We start from the raw sequence: 23,922 nt of genomic DNA on the forward strand, positions 1-23,922 counted from the left end.
ATATCCCCTCGTAAATACGCCCCTTGGTGTTAAAGGGACTTTTATGAGGTAAAATAATACTCTAGATCATTTTCGCATTATTTGGCATTGCAAGTGGCAAATCCCTGAACCTCGTGCAGATTCCCACCAAGAACTACAAGTCAGCGGTATATCCTCAGCCAGTCTGTGCACCACATTTTCCTCCGGCAGTCAGAATGCAGCAGTAAAGGGGCAGCACTCTTGGGCAGGACCACTTTTGAAATCAGATGTGGTAAAGCACGAGTAACCCAGGAAGTTGCTCAGGGGACTCAGAGTTTCACAGCTGAGTCTGCATTTGTGGCAGAAGAAGTCCCTTCTGCCACCCGCTTCTCTGCGGCTTCTCATTCCTTCTAACTCTCACCGTTGAATTGTTCCTTTCACCATCCACTGGATTGAACCACATGTTTAAATGTCTGACCGATGGCATCGTGAAGAATATTCAATCAAGGCAGGAGTTTGTATCATGTTCCACTAAAGATTATTTTATAAGCTGATGAGTTTTCAAGATATAGATTTCAAGTATTCATTTTCCTCTGCTTTTCCAAAGGTTCTAGAAAGTAAAGTTTGATGTCATATTTTCGTGTGATGGTCCTAGTAATTGTAGTGTGATTTGATAGGTTTGAAGGTTTTCTCCAAGGTCTTGTCTACTTCCAAGAACTACTGCACACTCGTATTGTAAGAAAATATATTAAACTTGTAGATAACTGTGCTTAATCTGGAAATAAATCAGTAAGTAAACTAATTATCGGATATTCTCAACAAGTCCTGGACACACAGTGTCCCACCCTGCACAGACCTGCACTACTGTGACACCGTAAAGGTTATGCACACATGGGCTGAACAATCAGCTACTCTGAGGCTTCTGTTGGTGTTTGCTGAGGTGGAATAATCCCTTAATCGATGGGCGGGGCTTGTTCATTTCTGCTATCTTGACTCTGCCTCTGAGGTCCTATAAATGGGGGATGCTCTGGTCCTCATCTCAGTGGAAAGAGCTCTTCTCTCCTCATTCCTAAGTGCGGATACTGAGACTGCGCCGAGTGCTCAATCGCCATGAGGACCCTCCTTTTCTCCACGCTCCTCGCACTCGCTGCGGCCAACGTCCTACCGGCAGGTAAGTCCTTACACACATAAGCCCTAATCATGAGTGTCTACATATTTCGAATGGGGTCATTAACTTCTGTTAGTGGCCCTATCAGGAATCGAAAAGAGTTCTGTGGTATTTCAGGGTGCGGTAATACTGCATGGTCATTCTTTGAAAACTTTGCCCACATAAGGAAGCAGGGTTGCAAGTTGGCATGTGGTGATCACTGCTGAAGCTAAGGATCCCGAGGGCATGAACTTGTGCTCTCCCAGTATTATTGAGAACCAATATGACTGATTCACCCAGTATTACCACCCCTTAATCCCGCACAACCCATAATGAGGCACTTAAAGAGACTGGTTTTCTGGGTCACCAAAGCAGAATAGAATGAATTGACAATCTCAAGGGATTCATAGTCAGGAATAGACACCCAAGCTGCGAGCATATGGATGGCCCCAACTGGTAGCAAGTGAAATTGATGACTGCTAGTCAACCCATTGTGTGTTCTGCTTACTAGAAGCCTGCCACATTGAATGGGCCAGACAGGCCAAGGTGCCCTGACAGCACTAGCTGGGGCATGGCTAGAAGGCCCATTTGCATAGAAACCTTCTTTACAGCAAAGAGATACGAATAATGAAACAACAATTTCAAAGTGATTAAGAGAGTGCAAGCACTAAAGACAGAGGAGTGTAGAGAGCATGAGACAGAACTAGAAGTTGTTATTTACCAAGAGTAATTTTCCAAACCGAAAATCCTAATGTGTTTGCAATAGTACCTCTCCTCCTTGAATGGCGTGGTGATGGAGGCTTCTATTCTGTCTTTGCTACATTCTCTGAAACACTTGGGCCAGATTGACCAGTTTCTCACACAGAGCAGTGGAGGAGCCTCAAATGCTGCCATGCATGAGAAGGAGAGATCAGAAAAATGCAATGTTTACTGAAATATGGCACTCTCCTCCCCTTTCCCTAGCACCGGCACTGAAATTAGTGGCCGTGAGCCACTGACACACCTTTGCCCCAAAGTGTGATGGTGTCTCCATGAGTCTAGCAGGGGTTTTGTACTGCAAAGATTCCATTCTAGTACAAAATACCATGGATAGACTAATTTTGAAAAAAGTTCCCACTTTGTATGCTGTACAGTGCAGCACACATGGAAAGTCGTAGAATAAAGGAGAAAAAAAGTACTTGTGATTTGTGATCCTTTCTCCCTTCTCTCTCACACATTGTGCCCTGTAAGGGGTAAACTCTACATCCTGCTGGAGGCTGCCCCTGGTCTCTTGTGTTAAATGTCACCCTGCATATATTTACACTTGAGCGACACTAAGATTGAAGAAGGGCCATCAGGCATGTAAGGCTTTGAGTCGGTGGCCATTAGGTCACGACTTGGCTCCGCCCCGCTTAAACTTCCAGTGGTCTTTGTTCAGCACAATATCGAGCTGTGGGTGTTACCTTTGATGCATGAACACTCAGGTCTGACTTTGACATTGTGATTGGAAATCAATAAAGATGGTCAATGGGTTCATCAATCAGTGTATATTGTGGTTGCCCATCAGTCGTCTGTAGTACATTCCCAGTGAAGTCAGGACAGATGTTCTTCTGGATGCGGAGAGCTGGATTTTGAAGACTTTTTTGATGAACTTGGGTCTGTTTTTAAGCCTGTGTTGTCTGCATTGCATTGTTTTAGGCGACTCTCAGCATGAGGATGTTGGTAAGCCCGGGATGTGTTTTCGTGACTATATCCAAAAACACGGCGAAAAGTTTGAGAACTTCAAGAAGAGTAAGGCACCCAAGGAGGCGTCAGAGCAGGAGGATCCCCGACACCATCATCTGCCGCAGGAAGAAGGACCCAATCCCTCCAGGACCAAGAAACCCTGCCGCAAACCTGACTTCTCCAAGCTGAAGAACTGCTCAGTGGACTGGGACTGCGACGGCGACGACAAGTGCTGCAGCACCAAGGTCGGCATGAAGTGCACCAGGCCCATGTTTGGTAAGGGCCGACTATGTCCTTTCCCTCTCTTGTCAAGATCTCTTGAGCCCTGTCTCTGGCTTCTATCAACAGACAAAGCTTACACTGTTGTCAACAGGGTATACCAGACAATAGGTTACCTCATCCCACATGCTGTGTCCAGGAGTGTCTACAAAGATCACTGGGCCCAATTCACAAAGAAAAACTTACACTTTTGTGTAACTTTACTTCTTTCTGGCATTCACAAAGGTAAACTTAGACCAAAAGTCTAACTTTAGTACTTTTAGGTATTAAGAATAATGACCTCTGCAATGCTGAGAGAATACTTCCCAAACAGACACCTACCCAAGATTTATGTAACTCTTTAAATAACTTTTTCTTGGACAAAATCTCCAGTATCAAAGCCAGCATCCCTACCACCTCCAGTACGGAACCCCCGGACAACCTGGCAACTAACTCAGCTACCATGGATGACTTCCTTGTCATATGTCCTCAGCTCTTGTCAGACTTAATGACCCGCATTAAATCCGGCTCCCCTAATGACTGTTGCCCCCCTCACATCCTAAGGGACGCCTTTTCCGTCCTACCTCATAGCGTGCTTCCCTTCCTTAACGAGTCTCTCTCACAGGGTAAGGTCCCTAGTGCCCTCAAGAACCCAATAGTGGTCCCTTTATTAAAAAAACAGGGGCTGACCCTCTGAATCCTTCTATTTACCACCCTATCTCTCTACTCCCTTTTCTGGCCAAGATCTTGGAGGCCCATATGGCCAGGTGCCTTTCTAATTTCATCGAACAGTCAGAACACCTAGAGCCAAACCGAGCTGGCTTTCGGCCCGCTCACTCTACTGAGTCAGTAATCCTCGCGGTACTGGACACCTTAAGAGCAAATGCGGACAAGGGCGTCCCTCAGGCCTTGGTGCTCTTGGACCTGTCGGCCGCGTTTGACACGGTCGATCATAGAATTCTGATGGACCGTATTGAACAGGCCGGCATACAGGGCACTGCATACAACTGGATCAGGTCCTTCCTTGAAGACCAAACCCAAGCAGTACGACTTGCCCCTTTCACTGCCCCTAAGATCGCTACCTCGTGCGGGGTCCCTCAGGGCTCGTCCCTATCCCCACACTTATTTAATCTCTACCTCTTGCCCCTGATTCACTCCTTAAAAAACAGGAAGGTAACTACATTCAACTATGCTGACAATCTTCAGCTCGTCTTCACCTTGGATTCCCCTGACTCTGTCCATGAATTCCAAGCCACTATGCTCCACATCCAGTGCTGGATGGACCTTAACCACGTTAAACTCAACCCGGGCAAGACTGAGCTAGTCTTGCCAGGGAAGAGTGAGATTTCCTGGGGCCACACTACTGGCCGACAGAACTAGGACTCCCCCCCCCACTCCCTCCCCTTCTGTGAAAAGCCTTGGTGTCACCATAAATGCAGATCTCTCGCTTAGAGGACAAGTGGGGGCAGTGGTCTCTACCTGTTTTCTCAAACTGTGAAAATCAGGAGGATCGCCCACCTGCTGACCCACTCAGCCCTCATACAGGTCGTGATAGCCCTGGTACTCTCTCGTCTCGACTTCTCCAACTCTATTTACCTCGGCCTGCCACTGTTCTTACTCAAACGCCTCCAATTGGTACAGAACCAGGCTGCGAGACTAATCCACAAACAACCTAGATGGCAATCTGCCAGACACTTGCTGTCCAAACTTCACTGGCTACCTATTGCCCAACGCGCAGCTTTCAAGACAGGGTGCTTAATTTTCAAGGCCCTGCACTGCAGGAGCCCCAAATTCATCAGCTGCATGATTGTAAGGCATGCCCCACTCCGCAACCTTCTTCAGCTACTGACTACCCCTATCATTAAACTCAAATGCCAGGGAGGCTGTAGGTTCTCCTACCTTGCCCCTAAATTCTGGAACTCTCTACCACTAGAAATCAGGATGCGCGACAACCTGTGGCGTTTCAGAAAGGCGCTTAAGACTTGGTTGTTCGAGCAAGCCCACGCATAATCCGCCTCCATCTTCACATTGCCTAAGATCAGTGCCATGAAACCTCCTGGTGACCGGCCGCTTTAGAAATTCCTGTTAACATAACATAACAAAGATAAGTTACTACTATTAAAGTTAGAGTTTTCGTCTAAGTTTACCTTTGTGAATACCGAAAAGTAATCTTACACAAAAGTGTAATTTTAACTTTGTGAATTAGGCCCATTATGTTTCCTAATGAGATTTCCAAGGCACTTAGTGGAATTTCAGTTATTTTACTTACACCACATACACATTACACCATTCCTGGTTACATTTATTAAAGGGCCTGTGGCTAAAACACGAGGGAGGTTTTGAGTATACTAGGGGTCGAAGCCCCGGTCTTGCAAAGAATATTTCTAGCATTGACTTCTTGAGTACCTAACGACAATTAATAGTCTGCTAACCACTCCAAAGCTGGGCCTGTTACACTGAAGTGTCTTTTCCTCCCTCTCAGACTAATTTTCCACCTTTACATCAGCTAACCCTGCAAAATGCTGTTGATTACTCCACACTGAGATGGCTCCACACTCCACCAAAGGGTCCGGGTGCTCCAGTCCTCACTTCTGCCAAAGTGATCAGCAAGAAGAGACCTTTAGGTGTTTTCATATCAGGGAAATGGCATACCGCCTACTGTCTGCAAGCTGTAATGTCAATACAAGTCAATGCAGGGCGCTTGTGTTAAATTGCTGGAACACACAAATGTGGAATAACAGGGTAGAGGATTTTTGCATTGTTTGTAGTGAATCTGCAGCATCAGTCCTGATTTAATAAAACAGTGTAAAGTCTGAAATAATGCTCTAAGAGATGGCATAGATAGAGACAAGGAACTCCTCGAGCACTATTACCAATAGGGTTCCCTTTTATCGATTGCTATTTGGGGCACCTTTAAATAGGTGTACCGTACACAAAAAGAGAAAGTGCGCCCTATTATATTGAAAGTCCTGCTCTCGGGGGAACGGCTAACTCGTGGTGCCCTGGGGGCAGCGCATTCAAGTAAAATATCGAGCCTCTGCTTCTTGTTTTACACTGCAGGCGGCAACCTGCCAAGAATTTTAAGAGGGATTAGAGATCTCTTTGCAGGCGGGTTCAGTGAGTGATAGCACCCACCTTCAAGGGGATGTTGGGGGGTCCATAGGACCCCCTTCCCTCCTCCAGAGGTCTGCCATCAGGTGGTGCATTGGCAGTGTGCCACCTTTTTGTGGTGCACTTTCAATGCACCTCCTGACATCTTCTTTGCCTTCGAGCTCATGTCCATAACACGTCGAGCGCAATGGTAAAGACATTCCCTCATTTGAATGAGGCCCCACCTCTTGAGATAGCTCTGGCGCTACATGTGCACCGACGCTATCTGTATTACAGTAGGGGCCACACAAGCCTCCGAATCCTCTTCTCTAAACCAAAGTGACCCGTGGAGGACAAAGCCCCGGGGCACTTTCTACATTTTGACTGTTGGTCTAGCTTATGGTGAAGCCTGTCTGTTTTTGGTCAAGCCATCTTTGACCGTCTCATCTTTCAGCACAGAAAGGACTTAGATGTCTAGGGCCTACAGGACTGGCCTACGAGAAGACAAAATAAAATATCACTTCCCCCGAAGTAAGGTTGTAACCATTGAACCTTTGACTTGTGCAATCCAAAATATGACTGCAGACTATCCCCTGGCAGTCCTGTTCAGGAAGTATTTCTGCATTGTTGACTTATTCTCTGCTCTGGGAAAATTTTGTTTCTCTGGTTGACTCATGTATAAGTACGTAAAAGCAGCTCCTTCGCTAAAGACACCTAGAAGACATGTGTAAAAGAACCGCGGCAATATTGGCTAGTGTTGACCACTGTAGCTTTACTTTCCCTCTTAGTTTATTCCCCTAGTCTGGGTGTTGTATGTTCTACTCTGGATGTCCTCTCCTTCTCTTATAACCCACAACAACACAACACAAAAATACAACATAACACCAGCAGTGTATTATCCGCAGTGTGACAGGGCCTGTGAGACATTCTCTACTCAAACCAAGTCGAGGTTCACTCAGGAGTGTGCTTGAGCGGTACAAGGTTTGCACAGACCAGGCCTATATGTGCTCAGAGTCCAGGCGCTTCATACGTTTCCCAATAGGATTTATACTTAATATAACGTATCGCTCTCATAGTGAGCCTCTCTTGTTTATTTCAGTTTTAAAAAGTCTTAACCCACTGCTATGACGTAGCAACAGTGGATACAAAACTGGTTACCCACTGTTGCTACACCATGAAGGGCTTCTAGGCCAGGTAGCCGGGCTCCATGAGAGCCGGTCAGAGCAGTGCTGCTTGTCAGCCTTGACTGAAAGCAGGAAGCACAGCTGCAGAAGGGGGTAGGAAGGCAGGGGAGGTGTGGGGGCTGGGTAAGAATGGCAGCTAGGGTATTTATCTCACTTTTGGGACAGGGATACATAACAAATCCCTTAGTATGTATGTCTCCCCATTACTCCCATTGCCCTTGGCTCCAGTTGAAGCCAGGGGCAGATGCTTTTAGGGGCCACACATGACAGAAATTATAGATCGGTTAAAGTGAATTACGGGGATGTTTTCACCTCAGAATTCTGAGTGACATCAAAGACAACTTGAGTTTATCTCCAGTTGTTTTTTTGACTTCACTCAAAAACCCTTTGTGCTGCCGAGCGCCAAAGCAGGCAATCTTGCACCATGGTGCAGGGGTGCCCGTGTTGTCAGCACAACGGTTTTTGTGCAGGAAGGGACACCTTCCTGCACAAAAACAATCCTGAGAGGCTTTTCCCTCTTTCTGTGTGTGCTGCAGAATGAAGCGGACATAAAAAGAGGAAGTAACACAGATATTTCTCCCTGTTATGCCTCTGCTGGGGAGGCGTTTCTGTTTGGCTGATTATCAGGTTTACGAGGTCTTGTAAATCTGGGAATGCATCAAAAACCATAGGAGCTGCGTGAGAACACCTAGTAATGCCCACAGAATGCCTGCCGAGTGCAGAGTTACGCAACGCAGCAATTTGAGTTGCATTACTCCTACTTTTTTGAGCCACTCAAAGCCACGCAAAGAGGCCTTGCGTGGCTTCACAAATCTGACTTACCGTTTGTGTCGCTCTTGCACCGCATCGTCTGGCGCCAGAGCGATGCAAACCGGGTAATAAACATGGACCTAGAAGTTCCCATATACATAAATATTTCCTGAATATGTAGTAAGGGTGCATGTATGAAAGCACAAACGTAATACAACAACGCCATTTAAAGGGTTCTATTGCCCTCTGGCTATGTTCACTGTATGGAGATACGTGAATACATATGTCAATGCACTTCTATTGAAAATCTCAGTTCCTCAGTCGTTGACATATTTACCCAGCAGAAAAAACAGTGCGCCCACAACCCAGCAGTTTTGGGCAGGTTCATTATCAGGGGCATCCTAAGAATGTTGGTGGTCCTGGGTCAAATGTATTTCGGAGGCTCCATGCTGGAACAGCTTTGAATTTAGATCCAACTTCAGCTCCTTCATGCCCTCTTTGGCCAGGTCCCGGCACTGCCCAGGCACACTGGGGCAAAGTACACGTATGTTTACATCTAATATTAAGGGGTAGTGACGTGTGTTCTCATATATCATGTGCACCTTTGATAAAAAAACTTTTTTTAATGGATGTTGCATGAAACATAAGCACAATATTTCTCTGCAAATATCTATAATAAACTCTCACTCATCAGCCACATTAAATATAAATTAAAGGAGAACAATACTTAAATCAAGCTGTTTAAAATGATTCAAGGTCATTGGGGCAAGACTCTCTGCATACCAGAGCTGGCTCCCTCAGCCCCCTGAAAGCCTGGGGCCCAGGGCCACAGCCCACTTTGCCCATGCCTTGAAACATCTCTGTTCCTTACTCTCTCACCATGAAAGTGCTTTGACTCTTGCCTGGGGTAGCAGTAATTCCTTTTCAGGGTGAGACCCTGCCTACAGCAGGTTTGAGATTACCCAGAATGCTGTGGGTTTGTGTGTGTTCAAGGGTAGTTCCTCCAGCCCAGGTAGGAATGCAAGGTTCTTCTGGTTGTGACAAGTATGCTGCCAGCAGCCAGCCTGGACATGATGATCGCTCCATCTTCCCTCAGACATTCCCTTAAAACTTTCTTTTCTTTCTAGAGGAACACAAGGAGGAGAGAACAGAGAACCATGGAGCTGCTGAATCTGAAAACGAAGAAGAGAGAGGCGCAGAACAAAAGCGAAGAGAAAAACGACATCACAGTGAAGATCACGAAGACAAGAGTGAACAGTCAGAATCAAAGGAAGGAAGTGAGGGAGAAGAAGGGAGAGAAGGACAACGAGAAAAAAGGAGTGAAAAGGGAAAGAGGGGTGGGAAAGGACAAGGTGAAGGAAAGGGTAAAGGCAGAGCTGGAGGTAAGGGTGAAGGAAAGGGTGAGCACAGAGGTGGACAGAAGGGTGAAGGGGAGGGTAAGGGATATGGAGAAGAGAAAGGTGAAGGGAGGGGCAGGGGCAGCGAGGGAGAAAAGGGACAAGGGAAAGGAAGAGGTGAAAAACATCCGGGTGGAGACAATAGCGAGGGAAGAGAGAACGAAAAGGAAAGAGAAAAGAGGAGTGCAAAGGGAAAGAGCGAAGGAAAGGGACAGAGAGGTAAAGCAGGGGGTGCAGGAGGAAAAGGTGCACAACATGGGAAGGGGTCAGCAAAAGGTAAAGGGAAGAAGCAAGGGTGAGGAAAGGGTGTCAAAGAACAAAACGAGGGCATTGGAGGGGGAGGGGGATAAGAGCACAGGAGGGAAGGGGGACAAGAAAGGAAAGTGATGGGGAAAGGAATTGATCACTCTCAAGTGAAAGGAAAACAGAATGAGAAGAAGGGAATGCAGAACAGCCTGGGTGTGCTCAGGGATACAGGAGTGATCCTTGCATTGTTTTCTTCCATCTATAGATGAAGTTGTGGAAAGAATGTAAATCAAGATGCTCATAAAAATACTGTAGAAATAGAATAAAACAGCAAAATAAAATCCACGCCCAGAGTCCACGCGCAGTCATTTTGAATCCTATTCTGTCGCTGTCTGTGTCTGGCAAGGTACAGGATTGAGGGCGTTGAAGAGAGCCCAGGCATCATTCATGAAACACTGTCCTCACTATGTGGGCTTTTACTCAAAGCAAGCGGGAAAAAAAGAGGAAGACAAGCATTGGCAAATGCAATAGATCTAGACTCTAAAACACAGAGCTGGTGGCTTGGCAGATGCTTTTTTTTCATTAGCATTAACATGACAAAAATGACAAAAATGACAAAAATGACCGCCAGTACTTCACAATGCACACAGCGCCTGGATACCCTCACTGGTGACAGGTAGCGCTCTACAAATCTACTGATTGATTGATTGATTGATTGAGCATGGGAGTAGGCCATGCTGCACGTGCGAGCACGCGGCACCCAGCTGGTCATCCATTAAAGAAAAGCCCTTCCAAGATGAGCCCTGAGAGGCGGGCAGTGGGTTTAGGGTTTTTTATTTACCGTCTGACATGGCGGGTGACCATTCAAGAGAAGCAAGGAAGAGGCAGCGCGCGGCACCATGAAACAGGAAGCAAGGAACCCGATAGAAATTACAGAAAACATGGAGCAGAATGGGGAATATTGTGGAGACAATAGAAAAGGCACACGGGGCGGAGGAACAAGAGACAGAGAGAGACTGGAGAACACGGAAACATGCACTTCTGTGGAATGAGGAAACTAAAGAAAACAAGCATTGTTAAAGCCAATCTTTCTGGCATGTATATATCAGGGGAACTGGCCTTTGTCAGCATGCTTTATGACTCCAATGCACAAACACTTCCACTGCAGAATGACATGTTTCTAGTGACTGCTGGGTGCAGTGTAATACTCATTTCAGTGAAAGGGGTCAGAGATTTAGCTTGAAAACATAGGAATCTCAAAAAAATAAATGAAAAGTTCTGAATATTTGCAGAACTTTTTCACAGGAATATACACAAATTCAAAAGAATGCGCCTCATACAGCCCACAATAGCAATACTGTGGCGTATGTCTGGAGTCTCCAGAGTTCACAGCAAAACCAAACAAACATTGGCAACCCCAATAAGTCTGACTTATACAGTAAAATGACTCCTCAATCTCTGATGGCTTAATGTACTCAATACGTTATTATACATGTTCTCTAGCACTCATTTATCCATTCATCTACCCACTCACTAATTATTTCTTTCACCCATTTACACAGCACAATAAAAACACAAACTCAACAAAATCCGTAGGATAATCTAAATGAATAAAAGTTCAAAAGAAGAAAACATTCTGCTCATTAACATGGTGGATATGGGCATGCAATAACAAATATCATTAAAAATAGGAGCGGGTGAGCGCCTTGCACTGATATTTTACGTAGTGTTTCATTTTTTTCATTGACTAACACATCCGCCATGTTTAGAACCTATATGTTAGCTATCGTGTAATGCTGAAACAATGACTGATCATCATCAGAGCCATTCCAAGATGGCCGCCTGGTTTGGAGGCAGTGCACTGCAGGTGAAATGCGCAGCAAACAAGTGGTCCTTGAGCACAATCTGGGCAGCTGCATTATGCTCTGAAAAATAGAAACAGATTATGCAAAATTTAGCCTGCGACTATGCAAAGCAGCGAGCCACAGTGACATAGACCTGTCATGATACATTATAATAGTCGCGTCTGATGGTACCACGGATGGCAGCCCATGCTTCTGTGCTGTGTCTGAAGCTCATCTGTCTATCTACACTGCCTGGGTCTCGCTTCTAAAGTAATGAATTAGGGGTCAGGTTTATCAATCTTTCATGCAATGCAATGCAGCAAGTCAACTTGCTGCGTTGCACTGCGTAAAAGGGAGAGGGCAGGAATGCACCATTCTCATCCATGTTTGGCGCACTCCTGCTCTCTGCCTGAACTGACACACAATCTGCTGCCTAGCGCCAACGCAAGCACCAAGGCACCATGATGCATGGGTGCCTGTCTTGTGGGCAGGATTGTTTTGTGCAGGAAGGGACACCGTCCTTCACAAAAACAATACTTAGAGGCTTTTTCCTCTTTCTAAGTGCTCTGTAGGATGCAGCACACTTAGAAAGAGGAAACAACAACGAGAAATAAAGATTTGTCTCCTCAGCGTGGCTCCCCTAAGAAGGGTTAGCATTTTGACAGAACCCCAGGTTTATCAGTCTTGGGAAGTCTGGGAATGCCCCAGAATCCATGGGTGGATTCATGGGAATACCCACACTCCACCTATAACAACCCCTTCCAAGGGCAGAGTAACTCAAGGCAGCGACTTGCTCTGCCTTGCGCTATTCCATATTTACCAAGCGCCGCAGTGCCACACAAGGTGGTCTTGTGTTGCTTGGTGAACCTGACTTTCGTATTGTGCTGCCCTTGCAGCGTTATCTGTGAAGCAAAGGCAACACAAGGCTATGTTAAATCTGGCCCTCGATGTGCAGAGCTCACTGTTCCTGGGTGCTGTTTAAATGGTGAATGCTATAAGCACTTGGTTTGGCAGCTAAATGTTAAAGTTGGGCAAAATTCAAAACATAACATTTCCTGACCTTTGGACTCGCTCAGCACAGCCTAAAACCCCAAGTTTCTTTGTTAGTCTTCCAATCTCAGTGCCTCTCAAATTCAAAAGCCTGGAGATTTCCATGCCAGTGAGTATCTCCTCAAGATCTGCTTTTTCTTTGTATTCTGGGACATGTAGTCCCAGCTATGACAGAGATAATGTTAAGCCAAACTAGAAGTACCAGATTGAAAAGAATAAAACCAGGACAGGATTAGTCATTCATTGCTGACATGGATCAACAGAAGAGCGTTGAAAGGATCAATGATAGATCAATGATAGAACTAAGCCTGCATTTACAATGCATGCCTTTACCACGCACCCATTACCATGCAATGCCTTCACCACACATTGTCTTAACAATGCAAAATCTTTACCATCCATATACCTCTACCACGTGTGCCTTTACAACGCAAGGTAAGTATCTATGAGGTAAGTGAAACTATATATATATATATATATTTATGTGTGTTTGTGTGTGTGTTCGTGTGTGTGTGTGTATGTCTTGATGTATATATATATATAATATATTCACTTAAAAAACCATAGGTATCACACATGTTATAGTTAGCTGGACATTTCCCTCGTAAAAAACCAATGAAATTCCCCCGTTATAGTTAGTGCAGGCAACTATAACTCACGCGACCGCAATCCTCTGCTGATGACGTCAGATATTACATCACTGTATTTAGACACCTATTTACCCATGTCTTCTTCCATTAATCTTTAGCTATACATATATTACAAATATTTATTTTTCAGAAAGACACATATGTAATCAGTGATGTAATATCTGACGTCATCAGCAGAGGATTGCGGTCGCGTGAGTCATAGTTGCCTGCACTAACTATAACGGGGGAATTTTATTGGTTTTTTACGAAGGAAATGTCCAGCTAACTATAACATGTGTGATACCTATGGTTTTTTAAGTGAATTTGCAAGGTTTTTTAAATGCTAATTCCTAACTATAATGTGTGTGAAACCTATGGTTTTTAAGTGAATTTGTACGTTTTTTTAAATGCTAAGTTATGTATTTATAAATATTTTTTTTTCTGGTTTTTCACCGTGCGCGCACTGTGCGCGCACCCAGCGTATTTTTGAAAAAAAAAATATGTTTTTTTCACCCTTGGGGGTCCTTCAGTGACCCCCTGACAAAGGCTAGGGGGTCAGGAACTGTCCACCCTGCCCCCTTTTCACGTTCTCCACCTTTGTTTTTCACTGCCTCAGACTGCGAGAGACAAAATGGCGGCCGACACTTCCTGATTTCGACCGATTCAAATGTTTACTGACATCTAACAACCAATCAGAATTGCGCTCGCGCACGTCACCGTCTCAGGAACTAATGAACAGATTGACTCCAGATATGCAAAAGGCACATCCCTGACCTGAGGACTACCTCTTTGCCAAATTTAAAGTAATTCTGTTAAGCCGTTTGGGCTGTACCTTGGACTAAAGGTCCCTATGGAAAATTGCATGGGAAAAACGCGTTTTGGGACCCCCTTTTTTCTCAGCCCCCGCTTGACGAATCCCCCCGAGACTTTCAGGGTAGGAGCGGAGCGGAGCGCCCCACCTATTTTGAAAATGTCGCGAGGATTCATCAATCGGCGCCAAAGTTATTCCAAATAGAATGTTGCGGATTTCCTATGGAAACACGGTCCTAACTATAATTATCTACTGGCGACCGCCAGTAGATAATATATATATATATAGAGAGAGAGAGAGAAAGAGAGAGATAGAGAGAGATAGATAGATAGATAGATAGATAGATAGATAGATAGATAGATAGATAGATAGATAGATAGATAGATAGATAGATAGATAGATAGATAGATAGATAGACAGACAGACAGACAGACAGACAGATAGATAGATAGATAGATAGATAGATAGATAGATAGATAGATAGATAGATAGATAGATAGATAGATAGATAGATAGATAGATAGATAGATAGATAGATAGATAGATAGATAGATAGATAGATAGATAGATAGATAGATAGATAGATAGATAGATAGATAGATAGATAGATAGATAGATAGATAGATAGATAGATAGATAGATAGATAGATAGATAGATAGATTCATTCACTCGAAAATTAAACATTTACAAGGCATCTTAGTTAGGCTCCGATTTTACTCATAAAAAGCAAGTGAAATTCAGCACTTATAGTTATCTGAGCTAACTATAACATACTGTTAACGGAGCTAACTATAACCTACGGTTAACTGAGCTAACTATGACCTATGCCCCACAATGCACTGCTTATGACCTCATCTATTACATCACTCATGACATGGTCAGTGATATCAGTCATGACACCCACTCACACACCCACACACACTCATGCGTCTACCCACACTTCCATACAGCCACTCACATAGAGACTCACTCTCCAATAAAATACTGAAAATCACTGGATGATGTCATCTGTGATGTCCTTTGAGATGTCATCAGGGATGTCATGAGTGATGTTGCTGACTATTTTATGAGTGATGTAATATGTGAGGTCATAAGCAGTGCATTGCGGGGGCGTAATTTGTAGTTACCTCAGGTAACTATAACTGCTGAATTTCACTGGTTTTGTATGAGTAAAACCTGAGCCTAACTTTAACATCCCTGTAATCTTTGGTTTTTCAGTGAATTTCTATGTTTTTTTAATGTATTTCCTACCTATAACAAAAGGTTTTCCCTCGTCGTTTTCAGACGACTCCCTGGACACCCTGCCCCACTACCCCACCACTCTTACCTGCACAGGCCGCTCCCCCTCTTTTCTCTCTCTTCTTAATGTACTTCCTCTCCTCTGCGTCTCCGCCCCAAACATGATGCATTCACTCACCTGTGAGCAATACATTTTGTTTTACTTTCTCTTTGTGACTATGTTGACAACTGTGCTCCTCCTTCACACATTTGCACACAACCACAATTGCAACTGGCACACGTGACCATTGCTCTGTGTGCTCGGCAGAGAGGCCAAGGTTTGTATGGCCATGTAATACAAACACATTTTTAACCCACTGACAGACACTGTGAGAACCTTGTGCTGACTTCAGGGTCAACTTCAGTATTATAAATTGTGGCCCATTATAAAAACCCTAAGGAGGCTCAGTTCAAAGTATGCGCTGTACAAGAGTAATATGCTGCACGGAAAATAAATACAGTAACACATCATACAGCCCATGCTATTAGAAAACTCTCTGGAATGGAGTCTCAGCCCTTTTTTAAGACAGTGTTATACTTTTTTAATTGATGTCCAATGGATGAAAGGTGGAGTCCACAATGCTTCCCCTATGGGTGACAAGCCCTCTGCCCTGGGGCACCTGTTTGACGCTCAGATCAGCCTCTTTGACCAGTGCCGCGTTCGTTTGTTTATATAACATTGTGTTTGCTTTTGTGTGTTCTTTAGTGCTCACATGCTGCTTAACACGTCTTTCAGAGTCCTCTGACACACTGTAATCAAACAACAAGGAGGCAGAATCATTGCAGAGTGAGAATCCTGTATGTAACAACATGTGCAGAATCCCAATAAACCAACCCCCCTTGACCCATGATTGCCCAGGGTGCGTGGTCCCTTTGAGCTGGGGGTGGCATTGAGCATGTACCCTCTTCAAAGTAATGGAGAAGTGTCGCTGCTCCACTCACAATAAGAGTGCAAGAGGTAGGATGATTTGGACAGCACCTACTGAGTAAAAGTACACTTTTAGTGCCATCTAGTGGCAGAAAGGATGATTAACAGAATGTAAGAAGGAACAGAGCAATCACCCATTGAATGTAAAAGAAGGAGTAAGTGACACTCTGCCGCAGAAGGACAGAAACAGGTGCATGCTGGGATATCAGACAACCTTAGGAACTCTTTTTTTTCAGAGTAAGGACATACTTTCAGTCCAATTAAATCCTGTACTTTGGTCTCCCAACATGTGGGCGGAACCAAAACCCCAGTCTTGGTGATTGTTATTCTCATTTAATTGTCTGGCTACAGCTGCGCTGTCACGCCAGACCATAACAAGCATTGGTAAAGGCATTAGGTTTCACCTATGTGACTAATAATAAGCAGGTTTTTTTTGTAAGTTGTAGCTTGGTGAGCAGGCGTGCAATATCAGTTACTGAAACTCAGTGAAAGTTCCATGGCTTGTTTGTTGAGAAAGGCGCTATATTGTGCTGGTCTATTAAGCACAGAGAGAGGTGTCAAAATATGGACAAGCTGCACCAAAGAGACTAGTCAGGTGAACAAACATATTGAGACAAGTGGTGGGATCTGGTTTGGGTCACAAGGAAATGTAAGCGAACGGATAACGCAGTGGGCAGAGCACATTACAAAAAATACTGTTTGCAATGTGGTGTCAGCAATGTGCATCTACGCGGCAACACATCAACACTCTCTCATGCATGCGAGATAAGCAGTTTCATATAATATTCCTGTCTTAACGGACAGCAGGTTGCAGAGAGGTGACAGAGATTTACCCAAACATTGTGATTAGTGGGAATCAGAGTCTATGTAGAACCCGCCGTTCCATATCTGAAAAGCTGCCGGTTAGGAGTCAACAAGAGCGAGCTTGGCCAGGAAAAGAGAAGGCAGAATAAATGCACGCGCAGAGAATCAGAGTTTCCCCGTTGAGGCTTGGGCACACTTTTGGGAAGGGAATAAGGGATCACATTCGTAGACCGAGCTTCATGAGAGCCCAATTGAAAGCAGGCGGATCTCACCTTGTGCCAAACATGCAGTCTCTGATAGGAAACTCATGCCGGGAACGGTGTGATTATAGTTGGGAGTACTGTATCCAGTCCTTGTGCAATGCCATGCTGGTGGTGGTATGTTGAGCAGATGAAAAAACCCAAAGTGCTGCCCTGCTGCATTGCTCAAAAGATGGTGGCGTTGTGCACACACGTGGGGCATAGACAGCCGCATGTTCAAAGCACAGACAAATGACATCTGCACATGTTCAGACACACTGCTACTACTGCGTATGCTCAGAGCACAAACACATGACAGCTGCACAGGTTCAGACACACTGCTACGACTGCGTATGCTCAGAGCACAGACACATGACAGCTGCACAGGTTCAGACACACTGCTACTACTGTGTATGCTCAGAGCACAGACACATGACATCTGCACAGGTTCAGACACACTGCTACGACTGCGTATGCTCAGAGCACAGACACATGACAGCTGCACAGATTCAGACACACTGCTACTACTGCGTATGCTCAGAGCACAGACACATGACATCTGCACAGGTTCAGACACACTGCTACTACTGAGTATGATCAGAGCACAGACACATGACAGCTGCACAGATTCAGACACACTGCTACTACTGCGTATGCTCAGAGCACAGACACATGACATCTGCACAGGTTCAGACACACTGCTACTACTGCGTATGATCAGAGCACAGACACATGACAGCTGCACAGGTTCAGACACACTGCTACTACTGCGTATGCTCAGAGCACAAACACATGACAGCTGCACAGGTTCAGACACACTGCTACTACTGCGTATGCTCAGAGCACAGACACATGACAGCTGCACAGGTTCAGAGACACTGCTACTACGGCGTATGCTTAGAGCACAGACACATGACAGCTGCACAGGTTCAGACACACTGCTACTACTGCGTATGCTCAGAGCACAGTCACATGACATCTGCACAAGTTCAGACACACTGCTACTACTGTGTATGCTCAGAGCACAGACACATGACAGCTGCACAGGTTCAGACACACTGCTACTACTGCGTATGCTCAGAGCACAGACACATGACATCTGCACAGGTTCAGACACACTGCTACTACTGCGTATGCTCAGAGCACAGACACATGACAGCTGCACAGGTTCAGACACACTGCTACTACTGCGTATGCTCAGAGCACAGACACATGACAGCTGCACAGGTTCAGACACACTGCTACTACTGCGCATGCTCAGAGCACAGACACATGACATCTGCACAGGTTCAGACACACTGCTACTACTGCGTATGCTCAGAGCACAGACACATGACATCTGCACAGGTTCAGACACACTGCTACTACTGCGTATGCTCAGAGCACAGACACATGACAGCTGCACAGGTTCAGACACACTGCTACTACTGCGTATGATCAGAGCACAGACACATGACAGCTGCACAGGTTCAGACACACTGCTACTACTGCGTATGCTCAAGGCACAGACACATGACAGCTGCACAGGTTCAGACACACTGCTACTACTGCGTATGTTCAGAGCACAGACACATGACAGCTGCACAGGTTCAGACACACTGCTACTACTGCGTATGCTCAGAGCACAGACACATGACAGCTGCACAGGTTCAGACACACTGCTACTACTGTGTATGCTCAGAGCACAGACACATGACATCTGCACAGGTTCAGACACACTGCTACTACTGCGTATGATCAGAGCACAGACACATGACAGCTGCACAGGTTCAGACACACTGCTACTACTGCGTATGCTCAGAGCACAAACACATGACAGCTGCACAGGTTCAGACACACTGCTACTACTGCGTATGCTCAGAGCACAGACACATGACAGCTGCACAGGTTCAGACACACTGCTACTACGGCGTATGCTTAGAGCACAGACACATGACAGCTGCACAGGTTCAGACACACTGCTACTACTGCGTATGCTCAGAGCACAGACACATGACATCTGCACAAGTTCAGACACACTGCTACTACTGCGTATGCTCAGAGCACAGACACATGACAGCTGCACAGGTTCAGACACACTGCTACTACTGTGTATGCTCAGAGCACAGACACATGACATCTGCACAGGTTCAGACACACTGCTACTACTGCGTATGCTCAGAGCACAGACACATGACAGCTGCACAGGTTCAGACACACTGCTACTACTGCGCATGCTCAGAGCACAGACACATGACATCTGCACAGGTTCAGACACACTGCTACTACTGCGTATGCTCAGAGCACAGACACATGACATCTGCACAGGTTCAGACACACTGCTACTACTGCGTATGCTCAGAGCACAGACACATGACAGCTGCACAGGTTCAGACACACTGCTACTACTGCGTATGCTCAGAGCACAGACACATGACAGCTGCACAGGTTCAGACACACTGCTACTACTGCGTATGCTCAAGGCACAGACACATGACAGCTGCACAGGTTCAGACACACTGCTACTACTGCGTATGTTCAGAGCACAGACACATGACAGCTGCACAGGTTCAGACACACTGATACTACTGCGTATGCTCAGAGCACAGACACATGACAGATGCACAGGTTCAGACACACTGATACTACGGCGTATGCTCAGAGCACAGACACATGACAGCTGCACAGGTTCAGACACACTGCTACTACGGCGTATGCTCAGAGCACAGACACATGACAGCTGCACAGGTTCAGACACACTGCTACTACTGCGTATGCTCAGAGCACAGACACATGACAGCTGTATAGGTTCAGACACACTGATACTACTGCATATGCTCAGAGCACAGACACATGACAGCTGCACAGGTTCAGACACACTGATACTACTGCGTATGCTCAGAGCACAGACACATGACATCTGCACAGGTTCAGACACACTGCTACTACTGCGTATGCTCAGAGCACAGACACATGACAGCTGCACAGGTTCAGACACACTGCTACTACGGCGTATGCTCAGAGCACAGACACATGACATCTGCACAGGTTCAGACACACTGCTACTACTGCGTATGATCAGAGCACAGACACATGACAGCTGCACAGGTTCAGACACACTGCTACTACTGCGTATGCTCAGAGCACAAACACATGACAGCTGCACAGGTTCAGACACACTGCTACTACTGCGCATGCTCAGAGCACAGACACATGACATCTGCACAGGTTCAGACACACTGCTACTACTGCGTATGCTCAGAGCACAGACACATGACAGCTGCACAGGTTCAGACACACTGCTACTACGGCGTATGCTTAGAGCACAGACACATGACAGCTGCACAGGTTCAGACACACTGCTACTACTGCGTATGCTCAGAGCACAGACACATGACATCTGCACAAGTTCAGACACACTGCTACTACTGCGTATGCTTAGAGCACAGACACATGACAGCTGCACAGGTTCAGACACACTGCTACTACTGCGTATGCTCAGAGCACAGACACATGACATCTGCACAAGTTCAGACACACTGCTACTACTGCGTATGCTCAGAGCACAGACACATGACAGCTGCACAGGTTCAGACACACTGCTACTACTGCGTATGCTCAGAGCACAGACACATGACAGCTGCACAGGTTCAGACACACTGCTACTACGGCGTATGCTCAGAGCACAGACACATGACAGCTGTATAGGTTCAGACACACTGATACTACTGCATATGCTCAGAGCACAGACAATGCTACCACAGCAGGCTCTGAAACATGATGGGGACAATATCTCCATCCAATATGAGTAGTCCAATATGGCACAGCCGCACAGAGCAGGCTTGAAACATGAAGGGAATGGTGGCCAGAGGACACATCCAGTGTTTCTATGCAAATCACGTAATCTCTCCGTTCCTGTGAAGCTCTTTGAGCAGCAGCACCGGGAGGAAGGACAGGAATGCACCGTATCTTATGGATATAGCACACTCCTGCCATTTACGTTTTATGTAGGAAAGCGCAGCAGGAAGGGTTGCGCCGCTGCCCTAGGATCAAAAATTGAAAATGAAGCCCTAAATCTACTCTCCCTCTGGGTGACCTTGTGTTTCACTATGAGAAAAAGTGAATGGCTGAAAATGTTTTCAGCAGGGATCAAAAATTGAAGTACCAGATTCCACAATAGGAAATATATCTCTTCCCTTGAATAAATCCTTCTTCTGCATCCATATGGAATATGAGCATGCTTCCCTTTAAAACACTCTCATAATAATAATCCCGCTCCCGCCCTACCTCAATTTCTAACAGCTGAAAATTCTCTAGGCTGATGGTTTTTCTAAAGTCCAAAGTGTTGTTTCCCCGGAGGGAACTCCAGTAATCATCCTAAGTGTCAGAATGTGAATATTGTGGCTACAGATTGCTCTTTCTGCTCAAAGCAATTCAATTCACACCTGAGGCTCACTTGGTGACTTATTACCATGTAGTATTCCTTTCCTCTCCCCGCACTGTGCTATTCCCTTTTCACCTCTCTCCTAGTCATAAATGACTAAGGGGCATATCATCAAGATGGCGATAAAAAATTAGCACCGCTTTTGCGGCCGTTTTCGGCTGAAAAGCGGCGATAATTGTATCGCTATATTAGCAAGGTCACGCTAACGCGTGAAACCTTGCATTAGCGTCAGGATTCCTAATGCCCAGCTTTGCATCTCTAATGAGATGCAAAGTGGGCGTCCCTGACCTGACATCACAAGAGAAATGTCGCTAAGCGACATTTCTCCTATCATCAAGCCCCACGCTATGAAGCATAGCGGCAGGAAAAGTAGCGATAACCCCTGTTATCGCTACTTTCCTTACGCCTGCTTCAGGACTGACTTAGCCATGATATCCTATGGAAGGTGGATATCATGGCTAAGTTTGTGAGTCCCTATCAGCAAGCTAACGCCACATTGCGTGAGATTATCGCTGGGTTTCCAGCGATAATCTCACGTTAGGCAGTTAGCGCTAGGATTTTTATCGCTGTTGAGATAAGCGTTGCTAATAGCACGCTATCTCAGCGATAAAAATTCACGTTACCCGGTGATAATTATCCTAGCGCTAAGTGCGCTTAGCGATAATTATCGCCGGTTGTTGCTGATTGCCCCTAATTTTCTACATTATCTCGGACTCCAATAATCCATTTCCCAAAGAGTTTCTTACTCACTGAGTTAAGTTTCCTTATTTTCTTTTTTTTAATGTGTCCGCTCTATGTTTTATTAGTTGTTACAAGGTTTGTTTTAATTAAGCCTAGTAGAAAACAGCTAGCCAAAAATATACCCTTAAACAAGGCACTACAGAACATAAACTTTTTATTGCAGTAACCATGGTCTCTAAACATTTCAGTAGGTTTAATAAAAAATGCAAATAAATGTTAATGTTTAGTTTGTGGTTAATGTTTTGTCTTGTAAATTTCCCGAAGGCTTTTATTACAGATTTAAATCTGCCACGCTACTCAGCTGATTACATTGCCTTTCACCCGGTGTAATGCGCAGGCTCGCTTTTTTTATTTTTATTATAGTTTTTTATTTCGTCATACAGAAAAAATACAACTGAGGCTTACATTCCCAATACTTATAATACAGTGGATATGTGTCTATATATAGCAAATAAAAAACATTATCAGCTAGGACCATATACCCAAATAAAATCCAGGGCAACATGAAGTCTATATACAGGCAGTAAGATATTTTTTTTAAAGATTTCGGGAATTTACGATTGGCTTTTATAATAAACAGAACTACATACGATAAAAGGATAAAAGGCAAACATAAAAGCAGTGTTGAGTAACAAATATAGCCATACATTTCATTCTGACCGGATGAATGGAGTTATCTAATCTGTAAACAGGCCCCAGATCTTTTTCCCTTTTATCCCACCCTTTTTCCCTCTTCGTTCATAAAGCGCTTTTTTTAAGTTATAAATGTGTAAAAAGTGTCTTTTCCACTGTTGAAAAGTTGGAGGCTGAGGATCCAACCAAGCAGAGGAAACACTGAGTCTTAAAACTGCCATCGCAATAAAAATCAGCTCTTCTCGCTTCTTCCCTGTAGACTCATTCACCCCCAATAGCATAAGAAGGGGTGAAAGGGGAACATCCTCTCTTAAAACAAGCTGCAAAAAGCCAGAGATTTCTCGACCAAGTCGCTCAATGCAGGGGCATGTGTAAAAGACGTGTATTATATCTGCAGCCTGTGCCTTACACCTAAAGCAGTGGGTTCCTTCCAGACCTCCACATTTCGCGATTTTAGCAGGTGTGATATATAAATCAAACAAGGTCTTAAAATGCTGTGATTTGAGATTAGCTGCACACAGCACAGAGTTCCCCAATTCAATTGACTCCAGGAGTCCAAAACCCCTAATTTATCCTGCCATCTTCGGCTGTGTTTATCTAAATCGTCTGGCAGCCCCTCCAGCAGACAGCTATAAAATTGTGAGATAGAGGAACCCGAACTGCGAGTCAGCAATTCGACTAATGCCACTTTTCTGAAACCTGCAGCGCCACCCGCTTTTTTGAGAAGGAAATCGCTTAGCTGTAAATTTTAAAAAGTCACGGGGACCTATACCGAATCGTTCGCAAATTATATCAAAGGAAGCTATG

General features: G+C 45.1%; 1 pseudogene across 1 annotated transcript; it reads left to right on the forward strand.

Annotated features, from left to right (window-relative positions):
* The first annotated feature begins 1,007 nt into the window (after nucleotides 1-1,007).
* On the forward strand, nucleotides 1,008-10,061 carry LOC146813288 (uncharacterized; annotated as a pseudogene). The gene is made up of 3 exons (XR_014966025.1): nucleotides 1,008-1,129; nucleotides 2,783-3,085; nucleotides 9,219-10,061. The product of XR_014966025.1 is annotated as an uncharacterized LOC146813288 (transcript).
* The last annotated feature ends 13,861 nt before the right edge of the window (nucleotides 10,062-23,922 follow it).

Source organism: Triturus cristatus, chromosome 7 (assembly GCF_964204655.1).
Source record: "Triturus cristatus chromosome 7, aTriCri1.1, whole genome shotgun sequence".
In the NCBI taxonomy this organism is placed as follows: Eukaryota; Metazoa; Chordata; class Amphibia; order Caudata; family Salamandridae; genus Triturus; species Triturus cristatus.